Below are 19,240 nucleotides of genomic sequence, written 5' to 3' on the forward strand. Positions count from 1 at the left end.
GGAGGCAAGAGTGGAGCGTTGCTGCAGGCTGGGATGAGGGAGTGTTCGGATATGCGACACTGCGGGTGTTTGGTGGTGCGGAGGCTCCGGGCTTTCACAAACCATCGAATACCCGCACCGTTGCACATCCGAACACACCATTCTCCCAGTCTGGGATCCGCAGCATCGCCCCACTCCTGCCACCACCAGCAGCGACCCTGGGACCCCGCTTCACCACAGCCACCACCCCTGGTAAGAAATAAGACGCATGGATTGTAAGAAGCACCACCATTTTATTAAAAAAAAGTGTTTTTTTTTACTATTTTTCTCCTCAAAATTTGGAGTGTATCTTCTAATCCGGTGCGTATTATAAACCGCAAAATACGGTAGCTTCCTGTGGACAGGTTTATGAACAGTCGGCCCCAGGCCTGCTCTGCCCTTATTCACATTGAGTTAAGATAAAGCTCAAGGACCCCCTGACGAAGGCTGACGCCGAAACGCGCGTCGGGGTCGGGCGCATCTAGGAGATGGTCTTTTACACCACCCACAGGTAATGTTGTTTGTGGCCATAATTACAGTTAGGGCCAGAAATATTTGGACAGTGACACAATTTTTGCGAGTTGGGCTCTGCATGCCACCACATTGGATTTGAAATGAAACCTCTACAACAGAATTCAAGTGCAGATTGTAACGTTTAATTTGAAGGGTTGAACAAAAATATCTGATAGAAAATGTAGGAATTGTACACATTTCTTTACAAACACTCCAAATTTTAGGAGGTCAAAAGTAATTGGACAAATAAACATAACCCAAACAAAATATTTTTATTTTCAATATTTTGTTGCAAATCCTTTGGAGGCAATCACTGCCTTAAGTCTGGAACCCATGGACATCACCAAACGCTGGGTTTCCTCCTTCTTAATGCTTTGCCAGGCCTTTACAGCCGCAGCCTTCAGGTCTTGCTTGTTTGTGGGTCTTTCCGTCTTAAGTCTGGATTTGAGCAAGTGAAATGCATGCTCAATTGGGTTTAGATCTGGAGATTGACTTGGCCATTGCAGAATGTTCCACTTTTTGGCACTCATGAACTCCTGGGTAGCTTTGGCTGTATGCTTGGGGTCATTGTCCATCTGTACTATGAAGCGCCGTCCAATCAACTTTGCAGCATTTGGCTGAATCTGGGCTGAAAGTATATCCCGGTACACTTCAGAATTCATCCGGCTACTCTTGTCTGCTCTTATGTCATCAATAAACACAAGTGACCCAGTGCCATTGAAAGCCATGCATGCCCATGCCATCACGTTGCCTCCACCATGTTTTACAGAGGATGTGGTGTGCCTTGGATCATGTGCCGTTCCCTTTCTTCTCCAAACTTTTTTCTTCCCATCATTCTGGTACAGGTTGATCTTTGTCTCATCTGTCCATAGAATACTTTTCCAGAACTGAGCTGGCTTCTTGAGGTGTTTTTCTGCAAATTTAACTCTGGCCTGTCTATTTTTGGTATTGATGAATGGTTTGCATCTAGATGTGAACCCTTTGTATTTACTGTCATGGAGTCTTCTCTTTACTGTTGACTTAGAGACAGATACACCTACTTCACTGAGAGTGTTCTGGACTTCAGTTGATGTTGTGAACGGGTTCTTCTTCACCAAATTAAGTATGCGGCGATCATCCACCACTGTTGTCATCCGTGGACGCCCAGGCCTTTTTGAGTTCCCAAGCTCACCAGTCAATTCCTTTTTTCTCAGAATGTACCCAACTGTTGATTTTGCTACTCCAAGCATGTCTGCTATCTCTCTGGTGGATTTTTTCTTTTTTTTCAGCCTCAGGATGTTCTGCTTCACCTCAATTGAGAGTTCCTTTGACCGCATGTTGTCTGCTCACAGCAACAGCTTCCAAATGCAAAACCACACACCTGGAATCCACCCCTGACCTTTTAACTACTTCATTGATTACAGGTTAACGAGGGAGACGCCTTCAGAGTTAATTGCAGCCCTTAGAGTCCATTGTCCAATTACTTTTGGTCCCTTGAAAAAGAGGACGCTATGCATTACAGAGCTATGATTCCTAAACCCTTTCTCCGATTTGGATGTGGAAACTATCATATTGCAGCTGGGAGTGTGCACTTTCAGCCCATATTATATATATATAATTGTATTTCTGAACATGTTTTTGTAAACAGCTAAAATAACAAAACTTGTGTCACTGTCCAAATATTTCTGGCCCTAACTGTATAGCATGACACATCAGCAGCATGCATTTTAGTCTTTGAATATTCATTAGCGTTTGCTATCTTTACCTTTAGTAACCCTGACTTGCACCTTATCATCTTTACTGTGTACCTCTATACACACACTTGCCGCATTATTTCCTGTGGATACTAATTTGCTACTATTGGTGCCATGTATATATTTATTTATTTATATTGTTGACCTATGCATTATGATGAGGCACCTTAATGTATCGTATAAATACTTTTCCGTCTCCTGGAGTAGTGCCTGTTTCTGTTTGGTATCCCCCTCCCTCACCAGATGGTGTATCATATCTTCAATAAATATATCATTATTTAATTTGGGCATGGATTCGGTTCCTTTTGTTCTCTTTTTCTCCTTATTCACATTGCGTTTTAACACTAGAGACGGGATAGGACCATCCCAATTGGGTACACCTTGTCGCGGTGGGATGGCTTTTACACTTTTTTTTTACCAAAATAGTTTTAACTAAGTACCCTATGTTATCTACATGTATTATAACTTACTATAGGGTATATGTGCATAATACACCTTGTGTGACTCCTATCCATTTGCCCACTGTGCCTCAGTTATTCTATGCAATCCAGAATGAAGACAATAATACCAAAGAATTTGTGATTGCAATCATTTTCAGGAAGAAACTGAGTATTATCTGACAGAATTGCAGGGGTGTCAATACTTTTGGCCACAACTGTATGCAACAGGCGCAGCACTGCAGAGTGCACCAGGCCATAAAGTGACAGCTGACAGACCTGGGGATTTCCAGGAGCCACAATGCAATGTGATCTGAAGCAGAGACAACAGTCTGGTAACTGTGAGATGAAGGGTGGCCGTAACCTTACACTGACAGGCTGAGGCAGCCATTTTGTTTCCAGTTACTATTACACATCAAATATCAATTAATACCTGCATAATTAAAGGGGACATTTTCAGGATCCACACCCTGCAACAGCTCTGAGAAAATCTATTACAGTAATCCTGCGATTCACAGATGGAGGGAAGCAGAATCACACACAACAATGAAGGGTCAATACAGACCCTAATCGTGATGTAGCAGAGCTGGATATGTCAGACGCAGCAGTATGCAGCACGTCATCTACAAGTTGTCGGGATTCAGTGTAAACAGAATTGCAGGTAAAATAAATGCTGACTATCAAGACTGATGCAGGCACTTAACTCTGCTACATCATCACACTGGCGCCTTCTTTATAGACTATTATACAAATACAGCTGAGCAAATCCACAAATGAAGCAAAAGTATAAGCAATAAGGACACAGAAGAAACAAGGGAACAGCTGTGGTGCCATAGATACATAGCCATATGCCAGCCATAGATACATAGTCATCGACACATGCCAGCCATAGGTACGCAGCCATAGCTACATGCCAGCCATAGGTACGCAGCCATAGCCACATGCCAGCCATAGATACGCAGCCATAGCCACATGCCAGCCATAGATACGCAGCCATAGCCACATGCCAGTCATAGATACGCAGCCATAGTCACATGCCAGCCATAGATACGCAGCCATAGTCACATGCCAGCCATAGCCACATGCCAGCCATAGGTACGCAGCCATAGCTACATGCCAGCCATAGGTACGCAGCCATAGCTACATGCCAGCCATAGATACGCAGCCATAGCCACATGCCAGCCATAGATACGCAGCCATAGCCACATGCCAGCCATAGATACGCAGCCATAGCCACATGCCAGTCATAGATACGCAGCCATAGCCACATGCCAGCCATAGATACGCAGCCATAGTCACATGCCAGCCATAGCCACATGCCAGCCATAGATACGCAGCCATAGCCACATGCCAGCCATAGATACACAGCCATAGCCACATGCCAGCCATAGATACGCAGCCATAGCCACATGCCAGCCATAGATACGCAGCCATAGCCACATGCCAGCCATAGATACGCAGCCATAGTCACATGCCAGCCATAGATACGCAGCCATAGTCACATGCCAGCCATAGATACGCAGCCATAGTCACATGCCAGCCATAGATACGCAGCCATAGTCACATGCCAGCCATAGATACGCAGCCATAGTCACATGCCAGCCATAGATACGCAGCCATAGCCACATGCCAGCCATAGATACGCAGCCATAGTCACATGCCAGCCATAGATACGCAGCCATAGTCACATGCCAGCCATAGATACGCAGCCATAGTCACATGCCAGCCATAGATACGCAGCTATAGTCACATGCCAGCCAGACACGCAGCCATAGTCACATGCCAGCCATAGATACGCAGCCATAGTCACATGCCAGCCATAGATATGCAGCCATAGCCACATGCCAGCCATAGCCATATGCCAGCCATAGATACGCAGCCATAGCCATATGCCAGCCATAGATACGCAGCTATAGTCACATGCCAGCCAGACACGCAGCCATAGTCACATGCCAGCCATAGATACGCAGCCATAGTCACATGCCAGCCATAGATATGCAGCCATAGCCACATGCCAGCCATAGCCATATGCCAGCCAGACACGCAGCCATAGTCACATGCCAGCCATAGATACGCAGCCATAGTCACATGCCAGCCATAGATACGCAGCCATAGCCACATGCCAGCCATAGATACGCAGCCATAGCCACATGCCAGCCATAGATATGCAGCCATAGCCACATGCCAGCCATAGCCATATGCCAGCCATAGATACGCAGCCATAGCCACATGCCAGCCATAGATACGCAGCCATAGTCACATGCCAGCCATAGATACGCAGCCATAGCCACATGCCAGCCATAGGTACGCAGCCATAGCTACATGCCAGCCATAGGTACGCAGCCATAGCCACATGCCAGCCATAGATACGCAGCCATAGCCACATGCCAGCCATAGATACGCAGCCATAGCCACATGCCAGTCATAGATACGCAGCCATAGTCACATGCCAGCCATAGATACGCAGCCATAGTCACATGCCAGCCATAGCCACATGCCAGCCATAGGTACGCAGCCATAGCTACATGCCAGCCATAGGTACGCAGCCATAGCTACATGCCAGCCATAGATACGCAGCCATAGCCACATGCCAGCCATAGATACGCAGCCATAGCCACATGCCAGCCATAGATACGCAGCCATAGCCACATGCCAGTCATAGATACGCAGCCATAGCCACATGCCAGCCATAGATACGCAGCCATAGTCACATGCCAGCCATAGCCACATGCCAGCCATAGATACGCAGCCATAGCCACATGCCAGCCATAGATACGCAGCCATAGCCACATACCAGCCATAGATACACAGCCATAGCCACATGCCAGCCATAGATACGCAGCCATAGCCACATACCAGCCATAGATACGCAGCCATAGCCACATGCCAGCCATAGATACACAGCCATAGCCACATGCCAGCCATAGATACGCAGCCATAGCCACATGCCAGCCATAGATACGCAGCCATAGCCACATGCCAGCCATAGATACGCAGCCATAGTCACATGCCAGCCATATATACGCAGCCATAGTCACATGCCAGCCATAGATACGCAGCCATAGTCACATGCCAGCCATAGATACGCAGCTATAGTCACATGCCAGCCAGACACGCAGCCATAGTCACATGCCAGCCATAGATACGCAGCCATAGTCACATGCCAGCCATAGATATGCAGCCATAGCCACATGCCAGCCATAGCCATATGCCAGCCATAGATACGCAGCCATAGCCATATGCCAGCCATAGATACGCAGCTATAGTCACATGCCAGCCAGACACGCAGCCATAGTCACATGCCAGCCATAGATACGCAGCCATAGTCACATGCCAGCCATAGATATGCAGCCATAGCCACATGCCAGCCATAGCCATATGCCAGCCAGACACGCAGCCATAGTCACATGCCAGCCATAGATACGCAGCCATAGTCACATGCCAGCCATAGATACGCAGCCATAGCCACATGCCAGCCATAGATACGCAGCCATAGCCACATGCCAGCCATAGATATGCAGCCATAGCCACATGCCAGCCATAGCCATATGCCAGCCATAGATACGCAGCCATAGCCACATGCCAGCCATAGATACGCAGCCATAGTCACATGCCAGCCTTAGCCACATGCCAGCCATAGATACGCAGCCATAGCCACATGCCAGCCATAGATACGCAGCCATAGCCACATGCCAGCCATAGATACGCAGCCATAGCCACATGCCAGCCATAGATATGCAGCCATAGCCACATGCCAGCCATAGCCATATGCCAGCCATAGATACGCAGCCATAGCCACATGCCAGCCATAGATACTCAGCCATAGCCACATGCCAGCCATAGCCATATGCCAGCCATAGATACGCAGCCATAGCCATATGCCAGCCATAGATACACAGCCATAGTCACATGCCAGCCAGACACGCAGCCATAGTCACATGCCAGCCATAGATACGCAGCCATAGTCACATGCCAGCCATAGATACGCAGCCATAGCTACATGCCAGCCATAGATACGCAGCCATAGCCACATGCCAGCCATAGATACGCAGCCATAGTCACATGCCAGCCATAGCCACATGCCAGCCATAGATATGCAGCCATAGTCACATGCCAGCCATAGATACGCAGCCATAGCCACATGCCAGCCATAGATACGCAGCCATAGTCACGTGCCAGCCATAGCCACATGCCAGCCATAGATACGCAGCCATAGCCACATGCCAGCCATAGATACGCAGCCATAGCCACATGCCAGCCATAGATACGCAGCCATAGCCACATGCCAGCCATAGCCATATGCCAGCCATAGATACGCAGCCATAGCCACATGCCAGCCATAGATACGCAGCCATAGTCACATGCCAGCCTTAGCCACATGCCAGCCATAGATACGCAGCCATAGTCAGATGCCAGCCATAGATACTCAGCCATAGCCACATGCCAGCCATAGATACATGCCAGCCATAGTCACATGCCAGCCATAGATACGCAGCCATAGCCACATGCCAGCCATAGATACGCAGCCATAGCTACATGCCAGCCATAGATACGCAGCCATAGCCACATGCCAGCCATAGATACGCAGCCATAGCCACATGCCAGCCATAGATATGCAGCCATAGCCACATGCCAGCCATAGCCATATGCCAGCCATAGATACGCAGCCATAGCCACATGCCAGCCATAGATACGCAGCCATAGTCACATGCCAGCCTTAGCCACATGCCAGCCATAGATACATGCCAGCCATAATCACATGCCAGCCATAGATACGCAGCCATAGCCACATGCCAGCCATAGATACGCAGCCATAGTCACATGCCAGCCATAGATACGCAGCCATAGTCACATGCCAGCCTTAGCCACATGCCAGCCATAGATACATGCTAGCCATAATCACATGCCAGCCATAGATACGCAGCCATAGCCACATGCCAGCCATAGATACGCAGCCATAGCCATATGCCAGCCATAGATACGCAGCCATAGCTACATGCCAGCCATAGATACGCAGCCATAGCCACATGCCAGCCATAGATACGCAGCCATAGTCACATGCCAGCCATAGCCACATGCCAGCCATAGATATGCAGCCATAGTCACATGCCAGCCATAGATACGCAGCCATAGTCACATGCCAGCCATAGATACGCAGCCATAGCTACATGCCAGCCATAGATACGCAGCCATAGCCACATGCCAGCCATAGATACGCAGCCATAGTCACATGCCAGCCATAGCCACATGCCAGCCATAGATATGCAGCCATAGTCACATGCCAGCCATAGATACGCAGCCATAGCCACATGCCAGCCATAGATACGCAGCCATAGTCACGTGCCAGCCATAGCCACATGCCAGCCATAGATACGCAGCCATAGCCACATGCCAGCCATAGATACGCAGCCATAGTCAGATGCCAGCCATAGATACTCAGCCATAGCCACATGCCAGCCATAGATACATGCCAGCCATAGTCACATGCCAGCCATAGATACGCAGCCATAGCCACATGCCAGCCATAGATACGCAGCCATAGCTACATGCCAGCCATAGATACGCAGCCATAGCCACATGCCAGCCATAGATACGCAGCCATAGCCACATGCCAGCCATAGATATGCAGCCATAGCCACATGCCAGCCATAGCCATATGCCAGCCATAGATACGCAGCCATAGCCACATGCCAGCCATAGATACGCAGCCATAGTCACATGCCAGCCTTAGCCACATGCCAGCCATAGATACATGCCAGCCATAATCACATGCCAGCCATAGATACGCAGCCATAGCCACATGCCAGCCATAGATACGCAGCCATAGTCACATGCCAGCCATAGATACGCAGCCATAGTCACATGCCAGCCTTAGCCACATGCCAGCCATAGATACATGCTAGCCATAATCACATGCCAGCCATAGATACGCAGCCATAGCCACATGCCAGCCATAGATACGCAGCCATAGCCATATGCCAGCCATAGATACGCAGCCATAGCTACATGCCAGCCATAGATACGCAGCCATAGCCACATGCCAGCCATAGATACGCAGCCATAGTCACATGCCAGCCATAGATATGCAGCCATAGTCACATGCCAGCCATAGATACGCAGCCATAGTCACATGCCAGCCATAGATACGCAGCCATAGCTACATGCCAGCCATAGATACGCAGCCATAGCCACATGCCAGCCATAGATACGCAGCCATAGTCACATGCCAGCCATAGCCACATGCCAGCCATAGATATGCAGCCATAGTCACATGCCAGCCATAGATACGCAGCCATAGCCACATGCCAGCCATAGATACGCAGCCATAGTCACGTGCCAGCCATAGCCACATGCCAGCCATAGATACGCAGCCATAGCCACATGCCAGCCATAGATACGCAGCCATAGTCAGATGCCAGCCATAGATACTCAGCCATAGCCACATGCCAGCCATAGATACATGCCAGCCATAGTCACATGCCAGCCATAGATACGCAGCCATAGCCACATGCCAGCCATAGATACGCAGCCATAGCTACATGCCAGCCATAGATACGCAGCCATAGCCACATGCCAGCCATAGATACGCAGCCATAGCCACATGCCAGCCATAGATATGCAGCCATAGCCACATGCCAGCCATAGCCATATGCCAGCCATAGATACGCAGCCATAGTCACATGCCAGCCATAGATACGCAGCCATAGCTACATGCCAGCCATAGATACGCAGCCATAGCCACATGCCAGCCATAGATACGCAGTCATAGCCACATGCCAGCCATAGATATGCAGCCATAGCCACATGCCAGCCATAGCCATATGCCAGCCATAGATACGCAGCCATAGCCACATGCCAGCCATAGATACGCAGCCATAGTCACATGCCAGCCATAGCCACATGCCAGCCATAGATATGCAGCCATAGTCACATGCCAGCCATAGATACGCAGCCATAGCCACATGCCAGCCATAGATACGCAGCCATAGTCACGTGCCAGCCATAGCCACATGCCAGCCATAGATACGCAGCCATAGCCACATGCCAGCCATAGATACGCAGCCATAGCCACATGCCAGCCATAGATACGCAGCCATAGCCACATGCCAGCCATAGCCATATGCCAGCCATAGATACGCAGCCATAGCCACATGCCAGCCATAGATACGCAGCCATAGTCACATGCCAGCCTTAGCCACATGCCAGCCATAGATACGCAGCCATAGTCAGATGCCAGCCATAGATACTCAGCCATAGCCACATGCCAGCCATAGATACATGCCAGCCATAGTCACATGCCAGCCATAGATACGCAGCCATAGCCACATGCCAGCCATAGATACGCAGCCATAGCTACATGCCAGCCATAGATACGCAGCCATAGCCACATGCCAGCCATAGATACGCAGCCATAGCCACATGCCAGCCATAGATATGCAGCCATAGCCACATGCCAGCCATAGCCATATGCCAGCCATAGATACGCAGCCATAGCCACATGCCAGCCATAGATACGCAGCCATAGTCACATGCCAGCCTTAGCCACATGCCAGCCATAGATACATGCCAGCCATAATCACATGCCAGCCATAGATACGCAGCCATAGCCACATGCCAGCCATAGATACGCAGCCATAGTCACATGCCAGCCATAGATACGCAGCCATAGTCACATGCCAGCCTTAGCCACATGCCAGCCATAGATACATGCTAGCCATAATCACATGCCAGCCATAGATACGCAGCCATAGCCACATGCCAGCCATAGATACGCAGCCATAGCCATATGCCAGCCATAGATACGCAGCCATAGCTACATGCCAGCCATAGATACGCAGCCATAGCCACATGCCAGCCATAGATACGCAGCCATAGTCACATGCCAGCCATAGCCACATGCCAGCCATAGATATGCAGCCATAGTCACATGCCAGCCATAGATACGCAGCCATAGTCACATGCCAGCCATAGATACGCAGCCATAGCTACATGCCAGCCATAGATACGCAGCCATAGCCACATGCCAGCCATAGATACGCAGCCATAGTCACATGCCAGCCATAGCCACATGCCAGCCATAGATATGCAGCCATAGTCACATGCCAGCCATAGATACGCAGCCATAGCCACATGCCAGCCATAGATACGCAGCCATAGTCACGTGCCAGCCATAGCCACATGCCAGCCATAGATACGCAGCCATAGCCACATGCCAGCCATAGATACGCAGCCATAGTCAGATGCCAGCCATAGATACTCAGCCATAGCCACATGCCAGCCATAGATACATGCCAGCCATAGTCACATGCCAGCCATAGATACGCAGCCATAGCCACATGCCAGCCATAGATACGCAGCCATAGCTACATGCCAGCCATAGATACGCAGCCATAGCCACATGCCAGCCATAGATACGCAGCCATAGCCACATGCCAGCCATAGATATGCAGCCATAGCCACATGCCAGCCATAGCCATATGCCAGCCATAGATACGCAGCCATAGCCACATGCCAGCCATAGATACGCAGCCATAGTCACATGCCAGCCTTAGCCACATGCCAGCCATAGATACATGCCAGCCATAATCACATGCCAGCCATAGATACGCAGCCATAGCCACATGCCAGCCATAGATACGCAGCCATAGTCACATGCCAGCCATAGATACGCAGCCATAGTCACATGCCAGCCTTAGCCACATGCCAGCCATAGATACATGCTAGCCATAATCACATGCCAGCCATAGATACGCAGCCATAGCCACATGCCAGCCATAGATACGCAGCCATAGCCATATGCCAGCCATAGATACGCTGCCATAGCTACATGCCAGCCATAGATACGCAGCCATAGCCACATGCCAGCCATAGATACGCAGCCATAGTCACATGCCAGCCATAGCCACATGCCAGCCATAGATATGCAGCCATAGTCACATGCCAGCCATAGATACGCAGCCATAGTCACATGCCAGCCATAGATACGCAGCCATAGCTACATGCCAGCCATAGATACGCAGCCATAGCCACATGCCAGCCATAGATACGCAGCCATAGTCACATGCCAGCCATATATACGCAGCCATAGTCACATGCCAGCCATAGATACGCAGCCATAGTCACATGCCAGCCATAGATACGCAGCTATAGTCACATGCCAGCCAGACACGCAGCCATAGTCACATGCCAGCCATAGATACGCAGCCATAGTCACATGCCAGCCATAGATATGCAGCCATAGCCACATGCCAGCCATAGCCATATGCCAGCCATAGATACGCAGCCATAGCCATATGCCAGCCATAGATACGCAGCTATAGTCACATGCCAGCCAGACACGCAGCCATAGTCACATGCCAGCCATAGATACGCAGCCATAGTCACATGCCAGCCATAGATATGCAGCCATAGCCACATGCCAGCCATAGCCATATGCCAGCCAGACACGCAGCCATAGTCACATGCCAGCCATAGATACGCAGCCATAGTCACATGCCAGCCATAGATACGCAGCCATAGCCACATGCCAGCCATAGATACGCAGCCATAGCCACATGCCAGCCATAGATATGCAGCCATAGCCACATGCCAGCCATAGCCATATGCCAGCCATAGATACGCAGCCATAGCCACATGCCAGCCATAGATACGCAGCCATAGTCACATGCCAGCCTTAGCCACATGCCAGCCATAGATACGCAGCCATAGCCACATGCCAGCCATAGATACGCAGCCATAGCCACATGCCAGCCATAGATACGCAGCCATAGCCACATGCCAGCCATAGATATGCAGCCATAGCCACATGCCAGCCATAGCCATATGCCAGCCATAGATACGCAGCCATAGCCACATGCCAGCCATAGATACTCAGCCATAGCCACATGCCAGCCATAGCCATATGCCAGCCATAGATACGCAGCCATAGCCATATGCCAGCCATAGATACACAGCCATAGTCACATGCCAGCCAGACACGCAGCCATAGTCACATGCCAGCCATAGATACGCAGCCATAGTCACATGCCAGCCATAGATACGCAGCCATAGCTACATGCCAGCCATAGATACGCAGCCATAGCCACATGCCAGCCATAGATACGCAGCCATAGTCACATGCCAGCCATAGCCACATGCCAGCCATAGATATGCAGCCATAGTCACATGCCAGCCATAGATACGCAGCCATAGCCACATGCCAGCCATAGATACGCAGCCATAGTCACGTGCCAGCCATAGCCACATGCCAGCCATAGATACGCAGCCATAGCCACATGCCAGCCATAGATACGCAGCCATAGCCACATGCCAGCCATAGATACGCAGCCATAGCCACATGCCAGCCATAGCCATATGCCAGCCATAGATACGCAGCCATAGCCACATGCCAGCCATAGATACGCAGCCATAGTCACATGCCAGCCTTAGCCACATGCCAGCCATAGATACGCAGCCATAGTCAGATGCCAGCCATAGATACTCAGCCATAGCCACATGCCAGCCATAGATACATGCCAGCCATAGTCACATGCCAGCCATAGATACGCAGCCATAGCCACATGCCAGCCATAGATACGCAGCCATAGCTACATGCCAGCCATAGATACGCAGCCATAGCCACATGCCAGCCATAGATACGCAGCCATAGCCACATGCCAGCCATAGATATGCAGCCATAGCCACATGCCAGCCATAGCCATATGCCAGCCATAGATACGCAGCCATAGCCACATGCCAGCCATAGATACGCAGCCATAGTCACATGCCAGCCTTAGCCACATGCCAGCCATAGATACATGCCAGCCATAATCACATGCCAGCCATAGATACGCAGCCATAGCCACATGCCAGCCATAGATACGCAGCCATAGTCACATGCCAGCCATAGATACGCAGCCATAGTCACATGCCAGCCTTAGCCACATGCCAGCCATAGATACATGCTAGCCATAATCACATGCCAGCCATAGATACGCAGCCATAGCCACATGCCAGCCATAGATACGCAGCCATAGCCATATGCCAGCCATAGATACGCAGCCATAGCTACATGCCAGCCATAGATACGCAGCCATAGCCACATGCCAGCCATAGATACGCAGCCATAGTCACATGCCAGCCATAGCCACATGCCAGCCATAGATATGCAGCCATAGTCACATGCCAGCCATAGATACGCAGCCATAGTCACATGCCAGCCATAGATACGCAGCCATAGCTACATGCCAGCCATAGATACGCAGCCATAGCCACATGCCAGCCATAGATACGCAGCCATAGTCACATGCCAGCCATAGCCACATGCCAGCCATAGATATGCAGCCATAGTCACATGCCAGCCATAGATACGCAGCCATAGCCACATGCCAGCCATAGATACGCAGCCATAGTCACGTGCCAGCCATAGCCACATGCCAGCCATAGATACGCAGCCATAGCCACATGCCAGCCATAGATACGCAGCCATAGTCAGATGCCAGCCATAGATACTCAGCCATAGCCACATGCCAGCCATAGATACATGCCAGCCATAGTCACATGCCAGCCATAGATACGCAGCCATAGCCACATGCCAGCCATAGATACGCAGCCATAGCTACATGCCAGCCATAGATACGCAGCCATAGCCACATGCCAGCCATAGATACGCAGCCATAGCCACATGCCAGCCATAGATATGCAGCCATAGCCACATGCCAGCCATAGCCATATGCCAGCCATAGATACGCAGCCATAGCCACATGCCAGCCATAGATACGCAGCCATAGTCACATGCCAGCCTTAGCCACATGCCAGCCATAGATACATGCCAGCCATAATCACATGCCAGCCATAGATACGCAGCCATAGCCACATGCCAGCCATAGATACGCAGCCATAGTCACATGCCAGCCATAGATACGCAGCCATAGTCACATGCCAGCCTTAGCCACATGCCAGCCATAGATACATGCTAGCCATAATCACATGCCAGCCATAGATACGCAGCCATAGCCACATGCCAGCCATAGATACGCAGCCATAGCCATATGCCAGCCATAGATACGCAGCCATAGCTACATGCCAGCCATAGATACGCAGCCATAGCCACATGCCAGCCATAGATACGCAGCCATAGTCACATGCCAGCCATAGATATGCAGCCATAGTCACATGCCAGCCATAGATACGCAGCCATAGTCACATGCCAGCCATAGATACGCAGCCATAGCTACATGCCAGCCATAGATACGCAGCCATAGCCACATGCCAGCCATAGATACGCAGCCATAGTCACATGCCAGCCATAGCCACATGCCAGCCATAGATACGCAGCCATAGTCACATGCCAGCCATAGATACGCAGCCATAGCTACATGCCAGCCATAGATACGCAGCCATAGCCACATGCCAGCCATAGATACGCAGCCATAGTCACATGCCAGCCATAGCCACATGCCAGCCATAGATATGCAGCCATAGTCACATGCCAGCCATAGATACGCAGCCATAGCCACATGCCAGCCATAGATACGCAGCCATAGTCACGTGCCAGCCATAGCCACATGCCAGCCATAGATACGCAGCCATAGCCACATGCCAGCCATAGATACGCAGCCATAGTCAGATGCCAGCCATAGATACTCAGCCATAGCCACATGCCAGCCATAGATACATGCCAGCCATAGTCACATGCCAGCCATAGATACGCAGCCATAGCCACATGCCAGCCATAGATACGCAGCCATAGCTACATGCCAGCCATAGATACGCAGCCATAGCCACATGCCAGCCATAGATACGCAGCCATAGCCACATGCCAGCCATAGATATGCAGCCATAGCCACATGCCAGCCATAGCCATATGCCAGCCATAGATACGCAGCCATAGTCACATGCCAGCCATAGATACGCAGCCATAGCTACATGCCAGCCATAGATACGCAGCCATAGCCACATGCCAGCCATAGATACGCAGTCATAGCCACATGCCAGCCATAGATATGCAGCCATAGCCACATGCCAGCCATAGCCATATGCCAGCCATAGATACGCAGCCATAGCCACATGCCAGCCATAGATACGCAGCCATAGTCACATGCCAGCCATAGCCACATGCCAGCCATAGATATGCAGCCATAGTCACATGCCAGCCATAGATACGCAGCCATAGCCACATGCCAGCCATAGATACGCAGCCATAGTCACGTGCCAGCCATAGCCACATGCCAGCCATAGATACGCAGCCATAGCCACATGCCAGCCATAGATACGCAGCCATAGCCACATGCCAGCCATAGATACGCAGCCATAGCCACATGCCAGCCATAGCCATATGCCAGCCATAGATACGCAGCCATAGCCACATGCCAGCCATAGATACGCAGCCATAGTCACATGCCAGCCTTAGCCACATGCCAGCCATAGATACGCAGCCATAGTCAGATGCCAGCCATAGATACTCAGCCATAGCCACATGCCAGCCATAGATACATGCCAGCCATAGTCACATGCCAGCCATAGATACGCAGCCATAGCCACATGCCAGCCATAGATACGCAGCCATAGCTACATGCCAGCCATAGATACGCAGCCATAGCCACATGCCAGCCATAGATACGCAGCCATAGCCACATGCCAGCCATAGATATGCAGCCATAGCCACATGCCAGCCATAGCCATATGCCAGCCATAGATACGCAGCCATAGCCACATGCCAGCCATAGATACGCAGCCATAGTCACATGCCAGCCTTAGCCACATGCCAGCCATAGATACATGCCAGCCATAATCACATGCCAGCCATAGATACGCAGCCATAGCCACATGCCAGCCATAGATACGCAGCCATAGTCACATGCCAGCCATAGATACGCAGCCATAGTCACATGCCAGCCTTAGCCACATGCCAGCCATAGATACATGCTAGCCATAATCACATGCCAGCCATAGATACGCAGCCATAGCCACATGCCAGCCATAGATACGCAGCCATAGCCATATGCCAGCCATAGATACGCAGCCATAGCTACATGCCAGCCATAGATACGCAGCCATAGCCACATGCCAGCCATAGATACGCAGCCATAGTCACATGCCAGCCATAGCCACATGCCAGCCATAGATATGCAGCCATAGTCACATGCCAGCCATAGATACGCAGCCATAGTCACATGCCAGCCATAGATACGCAGCCATAGCTACATGCCAGCCATAGATACGCAGCCATAGCCACATGCCAGCCATAGATACGCAGCCATAGTCACATGCCAGCCATAGCCACATGCCAGCCATAGATATGCAGCCATAGTCACATGCCAGCCATAGATACGCAGCCATAGCCACATGCCAGCCATAGATACGCAGCCATAGTCACGTGCCAGCCATAGCCACATGCCAGCCATAGATACGCAGCCATAGCCACATGCCAGCCATAGATACGCAGCCATAGTCAGATGCCAGCCATAGATACTCAGCCATAGCCACATGCCAGCCATAGATACATGCCAGCCATAGTCACATGCCAGCCATAGATACGCAGCCATAGCCACATGCCAGCCATAGATACGCAGCCATAGCTACATGCCAGCCATAGATACGCAGCCATAGCCACATGCCAGCCATAGATACGCAGCCATAGCCACATGCCAGCCATAGATATGCAGCCATAGCCACATGCCAGCCATAGCCATATGCCAGCCATAGATACGCAGCCATAGCCACATGCCAGCCATAGATACGCAGCCATAGTCACATGCCAGCCTTAGCCACATGCCAGCCATAGATACATGCCAGCCATAATCACATGCCAGCCATAGATACGCAGCCATAGCCACATGCCAGCCATAGATACGCAGCCATAGTCACATGCCAGCCATAGATACGCAGCCATAGTCACATGCCAGCCTTAGCCACATGCCAGCCATAGATACATGCTAGCCATAATCACATGCCAGCCATAGATACGCAGCCATAGCCACATGCCAGCCATAGATACGCAGCCATAGCCATATGCCAGCCATAGATACGCAGCCATAGCTACATGCCAGCCATAGATACGCAGCCATAGCCACATGCCAGCCATAGATACGCAGCCATAGTCACATGCCAGCCATAGCCACATGCCAGCCATAGATATGCAGCCATAGTCACATGCCAGCCATAGATACGCAGCCATAGTCACATGCCAGCCATAGATACGCAGCCATAGCTACATGCCAGCCATAGATACGCAGCCATAGCCACATGCCAGCCATAGATACGCAGCCATAGTCACATGCCAGCCATAGCCACATGCCAGCCATAGATATGCAGCCATAGTCACATGCCAGCCATAGATACGCAGCCATAGCCACATGCCAGCCATAGATACGCAGCCATAGTCACGTGCCAGCCATAGCCACATGCCAGCCATAGATACGCAGCCATAGTCAGATGCCAGCCATAGATACTCAGCCATAGCCACATGCCAGCCATAGATACATGCCAGCCATAGTCACATGCCAGCCATAGATACGCAGCCATAGCCACATGCCAGCCATAGATACGCAGCCATAGCTACATGCCAGCCATAGATACGCAGCCATAGCCACATGCCAGCCATAGATACGCAGCCATAGCCACATGCCAGCCATAGATATGCAGCCATAGCCACATGCCAGCCATAGCCATATGCCAGCCATAGATACGCAGCCATAGTCACATGCCAGCCTTAGCCACATGCCAGCCATAGATACATGCCAGCCATAATCACATGCCAGCCATAGATACGCAGCCATAGCCACATGCCAGCCATAGATACGCAGCCATAGCCATATGCCAGCCATAGATACCAAGCTGCATGCCAAGAGCTCACCGACTGCAGGAGACAGAAGACTGCTACAATGTAATCTTCAGCCATACATGAAGACGACAGGAATGGTTCCTCCACGGCCCAGCGCTTCCACAAGTCACTCAGACACAGCTCCGAGTACTTTCACTTTCATTCTCCTGCTGCTGATTCCACAGGAACTGGGGGCTGGGCTCCAGTGTGAGCCTGCTGTCTATAAAAGAAAAAAAAGGGGTTCGGTACCGTGTTGGCCAGTTGAAAAAATAATACAAAAACAAGATAATCTTGTGGGACACTACACAATGAAGTATCTATTGTACCCCGCTGCCAAAAGCCAACAACGGGGGGGGAGGGGGGGGTGGGTTGCAACAATTATATTCAAACTAAAGCCATCCTGGAAACAGAGATATGGCTAGCTGCATGTGGTGTCAGCCTAAGGTTCACACTGCGTTAGTGCAGTCCGTTCAACACATACGTTAAACGGACTGCACTAACGCAAGTGCCGACGTTGGCACAGCGGTAGCGCAGATGGAGCATCTGCTAGCTCCATCTGCGCTAGCAGTGACGGACCCGGAAACGCTGCAGCCCGCGTCTCGGGTCCGTCACTCAATGACGGCACATCGCTAGCGCACGCCCATTGTGGCTAGCGATGCATCCGCCATAGGAAGTAATGGCGTTAACGGACTAAGGTACACCGCGTTATGCCGCGGTGTAACGTACTCCGTTTAACG

The 19,240-nt window shown here is 51.0% G+C and overlaps 1 protein-coding gene across 1 annotated transcript in view; it reads right to left on the minus strand.

Moving 5' to 3' along the window:
- LOC138664970 (endoplasmic reticulum aminopeptidase 1-like) overlaps nucleotides 1-18,671 on the minus strand; it is a 107,926-nt gene extending 89,255 nt beyond the window's left edge. The window contains exon 1 of the mRNA XM_069752072.1: nucleotides 18,537-18,671. The gene's annotated coding sequence lies outside the window, so the exon portion shown is untranslated. The remainder of the gene's footprint in view (nucleotides 1-18,536) is intronic.
- Nucleotides 18,672-19,240: the final 569 nt, after the last annotated feature.

This window comes from Ranitomeya imitator, chromosome 1 (genome assembly GCF_032444005.1).
Source record: "Ranitomeya imitator isolate aRanImi1 chromosome 1, aRanImi1.pri, whole genome shotgun sequence".
In the NCBI taxonomy this organism is placed as follows: Eukaryota; Metazoa; Chordata; class Amphibia; order Anura; family Dendrobatidae; genus Ranitomeya; species Ranitomeya imitator.